Source organism: Haematobia irritans, chromosome 1 (genome assembly GCF_050003625.1).
Source record: "Haematobia irritans isolate KBUSLIRL chromosome 1, ASM5000362v1, whole genome shotgun sequence".
Classification (NCBI taxonomy): Eukaryota; Metazoa; Arthropoda; class Insecta; order Diptera; family Muscidae; genus Haematobia; species Haematobia irritans.
In genome coordinates, this window is record NC_134397.1 from 84,657,611 (window position 1) to 84,674,797 (window position 17,187).

The 17,187-nt window shown below is 31.7% G+C and overlaps 3 long non-coding RNA genes across 5 annotated transcripts; 1 reads left to right on the plus strand and 2 right to left on the minus strand.

Moving 5' to 3' along the window:
- Positions 1 to 435: 435 nt before the first annotated feature.
- LOC142221322 (uncharacterized) lies at positions 436 to 6,347 on the minus strand. Of its 3 annotated transcripts, XR_012717990.1 has the most exons (3): positions 5,148 to 6,347; positions 905 to 1,012; positions 436 to 681 (listed from the first exon to the last, which is right to left on the minus strand). It is a non-coding gene; the product is annotated as an uncharacterized LOC142221322 (long non-coding RNA). The 3 variants fall into 3 exon arrangements; XR_012717989.1 differs by having other exon boundaries at positions 436 to 1,012; positions 4,896 to 6,347; XR_012717988.1 differs by lacking the exon at positions 436 to 681 and having other exon boundaries at positions 761 to 1,012.
- A 3,300-nt stretch (positions 6,348 to 9,647) lies between these two features.
- On the plus strand, positions 9,648 to 10,145 carry LOC142239701 (uncharacterized). Its single transcript, XR_012723098.1, has 2 exons — positions 9,648 to 9,874; positions 9,932 to 10,145. It is a non-coding gene; the product is annotated as an uncharacterized LOC142239701 (long non-coding RNA).
- A 3,352-nt stretch (positions 10,146 to 13,497) lies between these two features.
- On the minus strand, positions 13,498 to 16,630 carry LOC142239705 (uncharacterized). Its single transcript, XR_012723099.1, has 3 exons — positions 15,955 to 16,630; positions 14,094 to 14,228; positions 13,498 to 14,028 (listed from the first exon to the last, which is right to left on the minus strand). It is a non-coding gene; the product is annotated as an uncharacterized LOC142239705 (long non-coding RNA).
- Positions 16,631 to 17,187: the final 557 nt, after the last annotated feature.

Below are 17,187 nucleotides of genomic sequence, written 5' to 3' on the forward strand. Positions count from 1 at the left end.
CAAAATTTAAGGAGTTATCTTTTGAACTTTTTTTAGCACTCAATATATTCGTAAACCATTTCCCTAAAAATATGGTTAGACCGCAACATCATCTAGATTAAAGAAATGATTTCTTTCCACAGGAACGAAGTTTTGGAATAAGTTTTCTATAGAAGCAAATAGAACAGATTAGATACAATCGTTAAATCGTTTGTCATAAAATCGTTCAAATTTGCTCTTCTAAAATTTTGCTGCGTTGCAAGATTTTTTTTTCTCTTTTGTTTGCAGTTATCGATTAACTTTACATAGCAATAATTATTTTCAGTGTAATATTCAAGTTTTGTGGGATATATCCATACATGCAGTTTGTATTCAAATCTGAAACATATAAAAAATCTATAGAAAATAAACAAACCAATTCTAGGCTTCTGAATAGAAAATTACAATACGACCAAATATGCTTTAGTTTTATTATTCTTCAATACAATGTGAGCTTGATTGAATTTTTATTTACAATTAAATACAAAAACTGGAATAAAAAAATGTATCATACAAAACTCGATACTGGATTAAATTATGTTAAATTTAAACAAACTGGAATAAAACTTGTAAACTTATCTTAACGTGGGTTTATTTTAATCTTATCAGTGCAATATTCAAATATTTGTGCAGTAATTTTCTTGCATATGTGTTGCAGTCAATCTGAAATGTAGATAAATTAACAATTACCACTAGTCCACCCAATTTATATTTCTGAATAGAAAATTACAATACGACCAAATAGATTTTTTGCATTATTCGAAATTTTTTATCACATTTTAAGGCAATATTAAATTCATTAATTTTTTAGTCTTTAAACAATAATTCTTGTTTGTGTAATAATTTTACATATATTTTTTTAGAAACTGAAAAGAGAAAAATTTACGATATATTTTGTCTCGATACATTTGGAGTAAATAGAATAGTGATCATTGACAGTGTGATATTTAAACATTTGCGCGGTATTCACTCAGTTATGTAACTTCCTTTAAATCTGAAATAGAAAGAAAAAAATATTTAGTAATCGGAATTGTATATGGCTTCGCAATTGAAAATTACAATACGACCAAAGAAGGGTTTCTTTATTGTGGCTATTTTCGGTAAGAACAATGTCCAAATTAAAAGATGTATAAACTGTTATGTTTTCATATAACATTCAGACTAAGTTATAGAAACAATTTTTTTTTTTAATTTTGTAACTATAGAAATCTTGGAAATTATTATTCCAACAGCTTCATATTGCAATATTTCAATATGTGTTAAGTTTAGAATACTTTGAGGTCATGCAATTGTTTTCAATTGCATATACACCCTCAAAGAAATCGCCTCTGTAGCATATACTCCCAAACATATTCTGCTTGATGAATATATATTTTCAGAATGTGTTCAAACCAAAATTGTTTGATAAAATCCTTCAAAACATCGATCGTACATTTTATTTTAAATGGAATATTATTTTACAAATGTACAATAATGTGTAAGAACCCAGCAAAACAAGCGTCTCTAAAAAAGTAGTGCAAATATTCTTTTTGTATCTGCACGGACGAAAAAGACTATTTTTCATATGTTTGGGTGTAAAAATTATATATTTGGAACTCAAATTTTTTAACACAATATTTTTAAGTGCAAGCATATAATGTTCATAAGCTAGCATAAGATGTTTGGGACATATATGTTAGAACATATTATGTTTGGGACATAAAATTTTTGTAAATATAATATGCTTCGATGCAAACATACATTAATTTAGAAATAGCATATAAACATATATGTATGTGTTTAGAAAGAGAGACCTTGAGAGTATGCTGCAAGTAAAAGAATGGAAGTAACCAATTGGCGCCTTTAATATATTTATACACAAAGAGAATTTCATCAATTTTTTTCTATCAGTGTATGCCTAAGGTGAAACATAATATGTTTGAACAATACAAATAATATTTTGTTTGGACCAATCCTGAAAATATATATGATTGAAGCAAAATGTGTTTGGGGTAAATATATGTTACAGAAGCGATTTTTTTGAGGGTGCGAAAGTTGTGCAAAATTGGCGCAGAAGCGATGAATTTTACATGGGCTTGTCATAGGATGGATGTCCACCATTTTAACAGCCGTTGCACTGAATTTGCATCATTTCTTAAGGTGTGATCCGAATTCAGTGTTTTGGATGTGTGTTAAAAAATTTTATGATATTTTGCAAAATAAAAAATTTTTATAATTTTGTATGTGTTTTAATGCATTCTAACGCTTGTCTGAAACGGATTTAGCATTTTTTTCGACAATTTTTTAATAATTTGTAAAACTTCATTAATTCCTACTCTGTTTATAACTTATTTGAAACAAAAAAAAACTTAAAATTACCCATTTAAAATATAAAATATGCTAGTTATACAAAATTGAATTAAAATATCCTCATGGGTAGTTAAAATAAAGAACTTTTTTGGGAGGACATTTTTGGAAGTACTTTTAAAGTTGTGCCTTTAGAAGAATTTCCATTTTTTTGAAAATGAAGATCGCATCTTCTACGTAATTGAGTAAATATATGTTCATCTTTATCACAACCACAGTATTGTCATATTTGTGACAACCTAAGAATCTCCTTCTAAAATTTGACTAAATAAATTATGACCCTCTATCGATATATGGATATACTTTAGGGTACAAATATATTAATTAGCACTATATATATAAAAATAAAACCCAACAAAAGTACGTAGAAATTCTCACGTTGACGTAAAATCACGCTATTTACTTCTGCATGACTCACGTCAACTTCGTGTCACATACACATCTCTAATACAATGTGAGAGCATAGACTGCTAGTTTAATAGATATACTGCATGCAAAGTAATGAACCTCATCGGAATTTCTATAAAAACTACAAGTGACTTTTAACTAACTCAATACTTGATCAGTCTTGAGTCATATATGCACTGAAAAAAATATTGATCTAATATGGAAAATTATGCAACTTAAATTTTAGGACTCGAAATTTACGCAATGTTAAGGACAAAATTCTTTAAAATAATGACATTTTAATTAAAAGAAAGTTTATAATCCTTGCTTCAAAATTTTTTTTCATTAAATTTAGGACACAAATCTTGAGATTTTGCGTGAGTCTGTTGAAGTTGTAGATCTTTGAAGTAAGGCAAATGTTCCTTAAAATAAAGAAAAGCATTTTTAATTTAAAGAAATCGTCTTTAACTCAACTGACATATTGAATTCTTAAATTTAAGATAAAAACGCTTCAAATATAGGCTAAGACTTATTTTAAAGATTTGCATCTTTGGTTTAAAGTTTTTTTAGCATTAAGAAAACAGTTTTTACTTTGAAGTACTTGGTATAATTTGGATTTTGAAACTGGAATTTGTTTGTACATGAATACCTTTATTAGTATATCGCAAACAGAGAATAAAAATTCGATGAATGAGATCTGTATCAAATTTTAATTTTATCGATCCTAGATTTAAAGCCAGGGAGGTCCATAAAAATGTCTTTATTTTAAAGAAGCGACATCTTTGGCTCGGAATCAATACCAAAATCCTTAAAGAAAGGTCAAAATCTTTGGATCCAAGTAAACTTTTTTTTGAGTGTGTGCATTTTATTCAAACATTCAAAGCTGATGGAGAAAAGATAACTCACATTTGGTAGCAAAACCTGATGTAAGTGAGTGGCTCACTCTAATGTAACACTGAATAGATGAAAATCGCAAAAATCGAACATAGTACCGGCCTATATGTGGCACATTTTTATCGTTATCCAATGCACGTTTTAATAAACGTTGTTGACAGATCGTTAAACCAAAAGGGACAGACAGACATGGCTAAATCGATTCATAATTAGATTTCGAGCCAATTGTCCTACACCACTTTGCACTTAATTTAAAATTACGAGAATGTTACAAGGCTAGATTGGAATCGGTTTTTCAATAATTTCCAAGTATATAAAAAGAAATATAAAATTGCCTTGTGTTTTTTTACCAACATTATTTTTATCTCTAGAAAATAATATATATATTTCAATTTGTAGCTTTTTGAATTTTTGGAAAAAAATTTCATTTTGTTTTCAGATTACACAGATGTACGTATTTTCCAGAAAATCACATTTTTTAAAACTGTGCCATGTAGTTTTAAATTAGAATTCGGTCAAAATTTTAAGACGTCAGAATTTTTTCTGGTTTTATCTTAATAGATACGGGGCGCATTTAAGGGTTAATATTACAAATTTGATCAAAACATTTTGAGAATTTTTCACGAATAGACTTTCAGTACACAATTAATTTGAAACTATTATTTTCTCGATATGAATCTCTATGGAAATCCTCACTTCCGAAAGACGAATAATCGCGATTTATCTTGTGCACGCAGAGAAGGAATATGATCACCTCAAACATGTTTCAAGAGCAAAATGTTATTTTTGTATGGTGGCCATGTAACATGTTTGTCACTAAAATGTTATTTTCTCGTCAAATATAACCAGCTTGCCAAAATCAAATACATGATTTCCGAGAAAATAACATGACTGCGAAAACCATGTTACATGGTCACCACCCAAAAATAACATTTTGCTCTTAAAACATGGTTGAGGTGATCATATTCCTTCTCTGGGTGTGGGTAAATATTTCAAAAATCGACAGTTTTCTAACTACAATATTAAAATCAAATAAGGATTTGTCATAAAAAGGACAACCACAATTGGCAAGGATATTGCATCCTGCAATCTGTTTGAATATAATTCAGCTTGTCACATATTTAACCCTCATCCAAGTTCTCAAATTCTTATTTTTGTTTCATTTTGTCTATTTTACATAGCTATTTATTTTCCAAAGACCAATCGTATTTAAATTCGAGATAAAAATACGAAAATACTTTTTTGCTTACACTTAGCTGCCATCCAAAATTCTTCACTTTTTGTATATGAAAATGCCATTTCTCTCCAAATCTAATTAATTTACGCATTATCTATTAACGATTAATAGTTAAACGTCCTTTATCTCCCGATATTAAAACTATTGCTACATATATTTTGAATCACTTTTCCATAATGGAACTATTTATAATATTCGATTCAACACTTTGTACATAATGACTGTTTCACAATTCTCATCACTTCTATTTAATCATTTCATTTACCTTACGTAACAAAATTGGACTGCAAAGAATCGGATATTTTCTACGTTCTAAATCGATACCAATTCGTGTAGTATATATATTTTGATGGAATGATGAAATGAGGTAGTGTTGCGCCTTGAACCTGTAATAGGGATTTCGTTAAAATTAAACAGGAATATGTATATTAGAATATGTGTTCTACTATCAAAATTTCTATTTTAAGCCTGTAAGGAATATTTTAAATTTTAATGTCCTTGAAAATAATTCAAGGAATATGTATATTGAGATGTGTTCAAACTATTCTTGATGTTACAAATATTCAAATTTGCATTTTCAACCTGTAAAGAATATTTTAAATATTTTATGTCCTCGAATTTAGCTCAAGGAATAATTTAGGAATATTTGTATATAGATGTTCATCCATTATTTGTTCGATTTTATATTTTTATGTATGTGTTGTCTTTTTTATTTACATTACAAAAAATTAATTTTGCATTTTGAACCTGTAAGTAAAATTTTATTTTTTAAACCCTTTAAAATAATTGTAGAATTATATGAAAATGTGTATATTGATGAGTTCCTGTATTTTTTTTTTTTTTTTATTTCGCTCGAATTTCTCTTTTTGATATTAAAAACACAAATTTGCCATTTGGACCTGTAAGAAATATTTTAATTTTTTTATATCCTAGAAAATAATGCAAGGCATAATATTGGAATATATGTATAGGAATATGTTCTACTATTTTTTCTTGAGTAAAATATTATTTTTTATACCCTTGAAAATAATTCAAGGAATATGTTTACATAGATGTGTTCCACTATTTTTCTTATTTCGTTGGAAGGAATATTTTAGTTTTGTATATCCTTGAAAACAATACACTACAATAATATATGAATATGTATATAGAGATGTATTCCACTATTTTCAGTTGATTTTTTTTTTATTTTTATATTTATGTAAAGTATATTTTATTAATTATGTGCTCGTATTTCCATGTATCGTTGTTTCCCTTGTAGTTCTCCGATTTTCTTCTGCAAATAAACGGTATATTTTATTATCCTGAAAATGTAGGAAATATAAATTTTATTTTTGTTGTAAGGATTTTAATGGTTTCGTTAATCTCGAGGAATCATTGCAATTTAATTAGATTATGAAACAGGTCTCACAGCTATGCTCCAACAGATTGTCATATCTTATTGTTCATCCGAAATATCTTTGTACATTACCTTAGATCTCATTGCTACTGTTCAGTAGACTGACTCAAATACATTTGGTATTTGTTCATATCTACACACCCTGGGACGTAGCTATTAATAGATGCAGTGTTTTTACAGTATACCAAAAAATAAGCATCACTTTTTAAAAATAGGAATTGTATCTGCTATATATGAGTGGCAAACATCTCTTATACATCGAATCAATATCGTAATGGGCATGTTCACATATTTTCATACTTGAAATAATCGGCAGAAAACGGAAAGATAAAAACTAATTAGAAAAGCATACATATGGACATATAATTCATAAAACAATAGATCTCGGAAAGACAATTAAAATATCGCATTTTATAATTCTTAACTATTTTTAGTAGAAAAATTAAATTTCAATAAGATTATTATGGTTTAATTTTTCAGAAATGATTTTTGATTATAAAGGGTGATTTGTTAAGAGCTTGATAACTTTAAAAAAAAAAAAAAACCCCTAAAATTTGCAAAATCTCATCGGTTCTTTATTTGAAACGTTAGATTGGTCCATGACATTTACTTTTTGAAGATAATTTCATTTAAATGTTGACCGCGGCTGCGTCTTAGGTGGTCCATTCGGAAAGTCCAATTTTGGGCAACTTTTTCGAGCATTTCGGCCGGAATAGCCCGAATTTCTTCGGAAATGTTGTCTTCCAAAGCTGGAATAGTTGCTGGCTTATTTCTGTAGACTTTAGACTTGACGTAGCCCCACAAAAAATAGTCTAAAGGCGTCAAATCGCATGATCTTGGTGGCCAACTTACCGGTCCATTTCTTGAGATGAATTGTTCTCCGAAGTTTTCCCTCAAAATGGCCATAGAATCGCGAGCTGTGTGGCATGTAGCGCCATCTTGTTGAAACCACATGCCAACCAAGTTCAGTTCTTCCATTTTTGGCAACAAAAAGTTTGTTAGCATCGAACGATAGCGATCGCCATTCACCGTAACGTTGCGTCCAACAGCATCTTTGAAAAAATACGGTCCAATGATTCCACCAGCGTACAAACCACACCAAACAGTGCATTTTTCGGGATGCATGGGCAGTTCTTGAACGGCTTCTGGTTGCTCTTCACTCCAAATGCGGCAATTTTGCTTATTTACGTAGCCATTCAACCAGAAATGAGCCTCATCGCTGAACAAAATTTGTCGATAAAAAAGCGGATTTTCTGCCAACTTTTCTAGGGCCCATTCACTGAAAATTCGACGTTGTGGCTCGTTAGTAAGTCTATTCATGATGAAATGTCAAAGCATACTGAGCATCTTTCTCTTTGACACCATGTCTGAAATCCCACGTGATCTGTCAAATACTAATGCATGAAAATCCTAACCTCAAAAGAATCACCCTTTATTTGTAGTTTAATATAGTAATTTATTATACTCGGCACATTCCGTCAGGAATAAAGGCTATGTACAAATAATTTCCATCGGTCCGTCACTACACAAAGAAAACATCGAAATATTTCCAATTAAAAAGTTTATTGAAGCTGAAAACTTCTTAAATTAAACAATTAATTGATACAATTTACTTTTTAATCAAACTCGAAAAACTAAGTCAGTTAAGAAATTTTGAAAAATTGTTTAACTTTAAATTAAAAACGTAATTGAAACAATCAATTTTTAATCAGACTAGCGGCTATATCATGTAGCTCCATTATGCTTTAACTACCAGTCAACAGAAAGTAGATTACAAATATCTTCTCTCCGGTTAATTTTAACTGAAAAAATGTCAGTTGAGTTCCCAACTGGCATATGGAATATGTAGGTAAGATGATGGACATTTAATAATTCGTTAGCTAAAGTGGCATTAAGGGTTCATGAAAATAGGGATAGACAGTTAAGGAATTGATTGAAAATAGTTTTTAATGAATCAATGAGTTTTGCAATCAATATCTATTAAATTTTTTGTTGAATCAATTAAAAAAATTATTGTTTTATTTATTATTTGTTAATCAAATCAAGCATTTTTTATGCCCAATTAAAACTGTGATTGAAGCTATAATTTTCGCGATTGAAGACATTTCAATTAAAAATTAATTGGATCAACTAATTTGGTGATTGAATCACAAAAAAATTGTTCGTCTCCAGGTTGTCTTCGGTCTGCGTCTCCTCCTTGACCCTCGAGGGTCTCATGTCATATTTATTGGCATATATATTGGCACAGAAGCGATGAATTTAACATGGGCTTGCGTTCGCACTAGGCACCAAATCCTCGTAAAAGATGATTTTGGCCGAAATCCCCCCAGATTTCAGTAGATTTGCAATAGACAAACATCTGCTCGCTTGTAGAGGATTTCAACAAAATCTCTTTCAAAATCCTTGTGCAACTGTGATTTTAGTACTAAAAATGCGCTTTTTGCAACCCTGTCCCAATTTTCACTGTAGATGAATGTGTGTGTGCGTGTGCACATACGGGTTTGTGTTTGTTTTGATATATTTGAGAAGTTTTTATGTTGGCCAAAAACGAACGGAACTCAATGGTTTGCTCCAAACTTATCGTAACTCAAAAGAAATCAATAGCTCAACGGTTAATTTTATGTTAAAGGCCGGTATGCACCTCTAGCGAAAAATTTCATTCCCATAAGAAATGCATTGCTATTTTTGCTAACGAAATTTTCGGTAGCGTTCAATTTCGTAAGCTGGTACGCACCTCTAATGAAAATAACAGGGTTGTCAAAAGCCTATTTTGGCAGCAAACATTTAATTTATTACAATCATTGTGTGCGTAAAAATTTTAAAAGGTCTGTAAATAACAAACAATTTATTTGAGGAATATTTGGAACATATATTAACAATTTTTAAAAGCGATTAGTTGGTTTAAAATTTGTGTACACAGCCCTGTTTTTTTGTTGTAGACTTAAATAAATTTTTGATACCGAAAATTTCGCTAGAGGTGCATAGCGGCCTTAAAATCATAAAATTTACCGTGAACTGAAAAGTGTCCCAATGTTTTCTTTTTCTACTTGTATTCAACAAACAGGTGTTAAATCCTCAAATCAACGAAATCTCGTTATCTTGCTATTGCGAACACTTGAGATTTTAGTTCCAAATCGTGCATAGTGCGGATGTAGTATAAGGTGTGTTCCGAATTTAGTGTTTTGGATGCGAATAAATTTTGTGATATTTTACCATATAATTACATTTCGTAATTTTTTGAGTTTTAATACATACGCTTGTCTCAAGCGTTTGACCCCAAATATTTGCAAAAATTCGCAATTTTTCTAGAATGGATTTAGTATTTTTTTGACAAAATTAAATAATTTGTACCACCCCTGCCAGCATTTCAAAGTTCCATTTCAACCTCATCGTTACCACAGACTCGTAAATGTCACTTCAACCATCATGAAAAGGTACATCAAAAAGTACATGCAAGTAATTTGCCATCCCTACTGTTAAAAAAGCCATTTTTTTTGTGAAACGCCAAGCGCAACCAGCTTGTTATATTTTAATTAAATAAAAACGAAAATAAAGTTCTGAAAACATAGATTATACGCTTAAAATTGTGAAAGGTATATTGGTGAACAATTTGGTGATTTTCCAAATGGAATAAAGTGATTGTTTTTCAGATATTTTACAGACACGCTGCCTCCATGGAATAAAAACACTGGTTGATAGACGCAGCAACATGTAACTCGCTACTTGTAACTCAACATCATCATTAATGCCAAAAATTATGTTAAATGTAATGTGATAGTGGTATAAATGTTATATTTTTAAGAATTTGTAAATGTTTAATCAAATTAATAAATATCTAAACAAACGTGTTTTACTCGACCACAATGATTCTTTTACAACTATCTTAAAATGCACTTTTTCTGATTGTTTGGAGGGTCCCTTATTGGCGTCGTTCTAAATTGATCTATAAAGGCACCTAATAATTGCACTCATGCGAAACATTTTTGTAGTAACTTTTGCGTGGTACAACTTCTCAATAGTGACGGCGCTTTTCCGACGAGTTTTTGATGTCGTATATGATTGTTTTCGACGTAGTGGGGATTCTCAAAAGAGTCCCCAAATTCAAAAAATGTTGGCAGGGACTTTTTTTAATTCTTACTCTGTTTTTTAACAGGTTGGCTGATAAATCCCCGGTCTGACACATAGATGGCGTCGATAGTATTAAATGAATATTATTTTTATATAGTACTAACCTTCAAATGATTCGTGTCAAAATTTGACGTCTGTCAATTAGTTTGTGAGATAGAACGTCTTTTGTGAAGCAACTTTTGTTATTGTGAAAAAAAATGGAAAAACAGGAATTTCGTGTTTTGATAAAATACTGTTTTCTTAAGAGAAAAAATACGGTGGAAGCAAAAACTTGGCTTGATAATGAGTTTCCGGACTCTGCCCCAGGGAAATCAACAATAATTGATTGGTATGCAAAATTCAAGCGTGGTGACGAAAACATCAAAAAATCCAAAAAATGATTTTGAATGATCGTAAAATGAAGTTGATCGAGATAGCAGAGGCCTTAAAGATATCAAAGGAACGTGTTGGTCATATCATTCATCAATATTTGGATATGCGGAAGCTCTGTGCAAAATGGGTGCCGCGCGAGCTCATATGTGACCAAAAACAAGAAAGTGTTGATGATTCTGAGCGGTGTTTGCAGCTGTTAACTCGTAATACACCCGAGTTTTTCCGTCGATATGTGACAATGCATGAAACATGGCTCCATCACTACACTCCTGAGTGCAATCGACAGTCGGCTGAGAGGACAGCGACCGGTGAACCGTCTCCGAAGCGTGGAAAGACTCAAAAGTCCGCTGGCAAAGTAATGGCCTCTGTTGCTTGGGATGCGCATGGAATAATTTTTATTGATTATCTTGAGAAGGGAAAAACCATCAACAGTGACTATTATATGGCATTATTGGAGCGTTTGAAGGTCGAAATCGCGGCAAGACGGCCCCATATGAAGAAGAAAACAGTGTTGTTCCACCAAGACAACGCACCGTGCCACAAGTCATTGAGAACGATGGCAAAAATTCATGAATTGGGCTTCAAATTGCTTTCCCACCCACCGCATTCTCCTGATCTGGCCCCCAGCAACTTTTTCTTGTTCTCAGACCTCAAAAGGATGCTCGCAGGGAAAAAATTTGACTGCAATGAAGAGGTGATCGCCGAAACTGAGGCCTATTTTGAGGCAAAACCGAAGGAGTACTACCAAAATGGTATCAAAAAATTGGAAGGTCGTTATAATCGTTGTATCGCTCTTCAAGGGAACTATGTTGAATAATAAAAACGAATTTTGACAAAAAAATGTGTTTTTCTTTGTTAGACCGGGGACTTATCAGCCAACCTGTTATTTGAAACAAAAACGGTTAAAATTATCCATGTAAAAAGTGAAAAAATTGAATTGAAACGAACTTCCTGTGTAGTTAAATAAAGAATATCTTTGGGAGGACATATTTGGAAGGGCTTTTTATGTTGTTCCTTTAGAACAACTTCCAAATTTTTTTGCTGGGTCTACAAAAACAGAATATAATTATATCGTTTTGTTGCAAAAATTAATATAGCTTGATAGGTAATGATCGAATGCAACAATTAAAAATGAATATTTTCTATAAAGTGAAACAATGGCTATTTTAGCGCGATAATGTAAACTTAATTCCGGTGTTTAATTAAAATTTCAATTATCTGTAAAAGCAGAACAAAATTACAAGTTTCATAACTTAGTAGGGAATGATCCAAAGCAAAAATTTAAAAAGTATATTTCCTTTAAATATAAGTACTATGTTAAATTTTTCCGTTGAATTTTTCGCGGTTACTTTATTAAACCAGTTCAATATATAGACAAGATAAATTAACTCAATTGATGCGCAGTTTCTTGTTGCTCTAGATTTCGGCAAGACTTTGCAGGAATATGTTTGTTTTCATTTATAATTTTGAATATTTCAGGAAAAGTAATTGCGAAAATAAAGTGATTTTCAAGCCGAAAACCACACATAGGAATTATATACCATGCGGTCATGCGTGCGTACGTTGTATTCGAATGCGTTGACGAATACGATTCTTCAATTGAGTTACACAGCATGCGTCGGAAAACCAATAAATTTGCGCATTTTATTATGTTTTTATATTCCAATCACTTTTTTAAAGTATATGACTATGTTTCTTTAACTTCATCAATAATTCATCGTCCAATATTTAGATTGTTTTTCGCTTGTTGATTGGTTTACATGTTGTTTAATGTTGTCAAAGCAGCCGACCCATTGAAAAGTTAAAAGTTCGTGAACTTTATGTGTCATATGCGTACATCACTCTTGTAGTGTGGTATGAGATAGAGCAGGATGTTTGATATTACGGAGCGTATGTGAAATTGTGATCCGAAGTACATATATGTTTCCTATGAATATAAAATGGAGAAAACGTAATCAAATTATGGATTTTTAAAAAGCCCTTATATTGCATCATACTTTGGATCAAAGATTATAGATTTGAGGAAAATAGAAAATTAGCTACTGAGGAGATCGAACCATTTACCAGATTAGTCTAATACTCAAACCAAAGGCGTATACGACAAGTATTGACATAGCATTAAAATGCAAATAAAAAGAAATTAAGTGCACGAAATAAATTTCCATAAAGGGGAAAATGTATTTGTTTTTTTTTGTTGCCTAAAATTTAACATTGTTTCATTAAGAAAATTAAATTTTTCATTTAAAAAATAAAAACGAAAACCAACTAAAAGATTGCAAACATGTATTAAACTAATCTGGTAAATGCAACATTTGGTATGACGCAAGCCAATTTCCTATCTTCCTCAAATCTATAATCTTTGCTTTGGATGAGTACTAAGTTCGAGTATACCCAATAAACACAAACGTTTGAAAAATGCTAAATTTCAACAATTTTTCAAACATTTTTTCAAAGGATTTGGGTAATATTCAAGTTGAGAAATTGTTGAGACAATCGCGTTGTCAACAAAATACAGACATTACCCTCAATAGTAAAATTCAACACATTAGCAATAATTTTTCATGTGTTATCCTCAAATTGAAATGCATCGCTACTCAATAATTTCTCAAACAATTTTCGATGCGAGTCAAATTAAAAATTAACATTGTTGCAAATACTTTTCAAAAAAATTTGTATAAATAATATCCCCACTTCTAATTGAAAGTCAAAGCCAAAATTCTATAAATTTTGTATAATTTATTCATTTTCGTCAAAATAAAATATATAATAATACAATACACTACATTATACACTACAATACTAATTGATAAATAAATATCTTATTAAAAAAATCAACAAATAAGAAAACAACAAAACATTAAATATCTTAAACATTATTTGTAAACACTTTTGCATAGATAATTCGATTTCCTTCCTGTTGATGTCATAAAACTGCATAAAAATTTGTTAATATGCTGGCAATTTGAAATTAGGAACGTGGTGGACTGCGTATTAGAATAGATTTCCAGCAGAAGGAATTCTCATAATATCCATTTTAAGCTGATAATAGGATGTAAATTAAACTGACGAAGTGATGCACATTTTCATCCAGAAGTTAATGATATGGAGAAATACAAGTTTTTAACAATTTTAATTGGTTGCACTTTGAAATGTTTCTGGAAATTTTTTCTGGTCGATAAGCCACTCATTTTTCATCGGTCAGCTTCTTAATGTTTGCAAGAATGTAACATCCAAAGATTTTAGTTTTCTGCAAAGAGATTTAAATTTAGTGACTACTGTAAAGTGTTGATTTAATTTTTCATATTGACTTACCAATTATTATAAACTATTTGAAGCAGTTTCAGTCAATTGTCCAACATTTTTTCATCGGTCAGTTTTTTAATGTTTTCAAGAACGTAGAATCCATAATTTTAGTTTTCGGCAAAGAGATATACATTTAGTGACATCCTTAAAATTTTATTTCATTTTTATACCCTCCACCATAGGATGGGGGGTATATTAACTTTGTCATTCCGTTTGTAACACATCGAAATATTGCTCCAAGACCCCATAAAGTATATATATTCTGGGTCGTGTTGAAATTCTGAGTCGATCTGAGCATGTCCGTCCGTCCGTCCGTCTATTGAAATCACGCTAACTTCCGAACGAAACAAGCTATCGACTTGAAACTTGGCACAAGTAGTTGTTATTGATGTAGATCGGATGGTATTGCAAATGGGCCATATCGGTCCACTTTTACGTATAGCCCCCATATAAACGCACCCCCAAATTTGGCTTGCGATTGCTCTAAGAGAAGCAAATTTCATCCGATCCGGCTGAAATTTGGTACATGGTGTTAGTATATGGTCTCTAATAACCATGCAAAAATTGGGTGATGTCAGTTCATAATTATATATAGCCCCCATATAAACCGATCCCCCGATTTGGCTTGCGGAGCCTCTAAGAGAAGCAAATTTCATCCGATCCGGCTGAAATTTGGTACATGGTGTTAGTATATGGTATCTAACAACCATGCAACAATTGGTCCACATCGGTCCATAATTATATATAGCCCCCATATAAACCGATCCCCCGATTTGGCTTGTGGAGCCTCTAAGAGAAGCAAATTTCATCCGATCCGGCTGAAATTGGGTACATGGTGGTAGTATATGGTCCCTAACAACCATGCAAAAATTGGTCCACATCGGTCCATAATTATATATAGCCCCCATATAAACCGATTACCAGATTTGACCACCAAAGCCTCTTGGAAAACCAAAATTCATCTGATTCAGTTGAAATTTGGTACGTGGTGTTAATATATGGCCTGAAACTCCCATGCAAAAGTTGGTCGATATCGGTCCATAATTATATATAGGCCCCATATAAACCGATCCCCAGATTTGACCTCCGGAGCCCCTTGGAAGAGCAAAATTCTTCCCATTCGGTTGAAATTTGGTACGTGATGTTAGTATATGGTATACAACAACCATGCAGGAATTTGTTCCTATCAGTCCATAATTATATATAGGCCCCATATAAAGCGATCCCCAGATTTGACCTCCGGTGCCTTTTGGAGAAGCAAAATTCATCCAATCTGGTTGAAATTTGGTACGTGGTGGTAGTATATGATATTTAACAACCATGCCAAAAGTGGTCCATATCAGTCCATAATCATATATAGCACCCATATAAACCGATCCCGAGATTTGGTTTTGGAGCCTCTTGGAGGAGCAAATTTCATCCGAGTGAGTTGAAATTTGGTACATTGTGCTAGTATATGGCCGTTAACAACCATGCCTAACTAGGTTCATATCGGTCTATAGTTATATATAGCCCTCAGATAAATCGATCCCCAATCACAAAAAAATTGGTCCATATCAAGTTCATAATTGTATATAGCCCCCATATAAGCGACCCCCATATTTCAATTCTGGCTCTCTACGTACCGTGCAAAAAGTCCATATCGATTCGTAATTATTTGTAGACTTCACTATACATAACTTTTTTGTCTAATATATACCACGTATGGACTAACTCACAATTTTGAAAACGATGTTAAGAAGGTTTAAGATACCACAACCCAAGTAATTCGATTGCGAATGACAGTCTTTCGTAGAAGTTTCTACGCAATCCATGGTGGAGGGTACATAAGATTCGGGCTGGCCGTACATACTTGTTTATTTTCACTTACTTATTATTATAAACTATTTGGAGTAAATTCAGTTATTTGTCTAAAATTTTCCAATTTTTTTATTTCTTCCAATTGACCACGAACTTCGTTGCACAAAGAGAAGTATTCAAAACCACATGGTGTTTTCGTTGCATTTTAGGGTAGTGTTTTGTCAAAGTTTTCTCATATTATCTTCAACACCTTTTCAAAGATTTCGTCAACATTTTGGCAAATTGGAAGTAATTTGCAAACAATTTGAAGATGCATTGAAGATGATCTGTTTCAAGTCAAGTTGAATTTATGTTGAAATTTGCATTTACCCTCAAACTGAAAAGTTATTCCATTTGAAAAACGCTCATCCTGTGTTTATTGGATTGTGTGTTGGCGGAAAGTGGGACAGTGTTGCCATCGCTTATCAAATTTTTTAACTCACCACCAGGCATTTTTGTTGTCTTGCCACGTGAACATTATTTTATCTTCAAATAACTTAACAAACAGCGATATTACATCCTTGCCAGCATTTCAAAGTTCCCTTTCATCCTCATCAGTACCACAGACTCGTAAGTGACACTACAACAATCGCCAACTGTGATGGTGCAAACGTATCAAACAGTACGAAGTGTGCATGAAAGTATTTTGCCATCACTATTGTTACAAGAGCCATTTTATATATCTTGAAACACCAAGCGCAATTAGCTTATTAAGGCCGGTATGCACCTCTAGCGAAAAATTTCATTCCCATAAGAAATGCATTGCTATTTATGCTAACGAAATTTTCGGTAGCGTTCAATTTTGTAAGCTGGTACGCACCTCTAATGAAAATAAAATAATAGGGTTGTCAAAAGCATATTTTGGCAGCAAACATTTAATTTATTACAATCATTGTGTGCGTAAAAGTTTTAAAAGGTCTGTAAATAATAAACAATTTATTTGAGGAATATTTGGAACATATATTAACAATTTTTAAAAGCGATTAGCTGGTTTAAAATTTGTGTACACAGCCCTGTTTTTTTGTTGTAGACTTAAATAAATTTTTGCTACCGAAAATTTCGCTAGAGGTGCATACCGGTCTTTATACATTATTTAACCCTTATACTACGTTGGGTATTAGGTCGTATTTTTCATCACCGAATTTTTTACTGTTGGATTATAATGAAAAAATGTTTGACAAATTGTTGAAATTTAGCTTTTTTCAAACGTTTGTGTTTATTGGGTAAGGGTTAAATAAAAAAAGAAAAATGAAGTGCTGAAAAC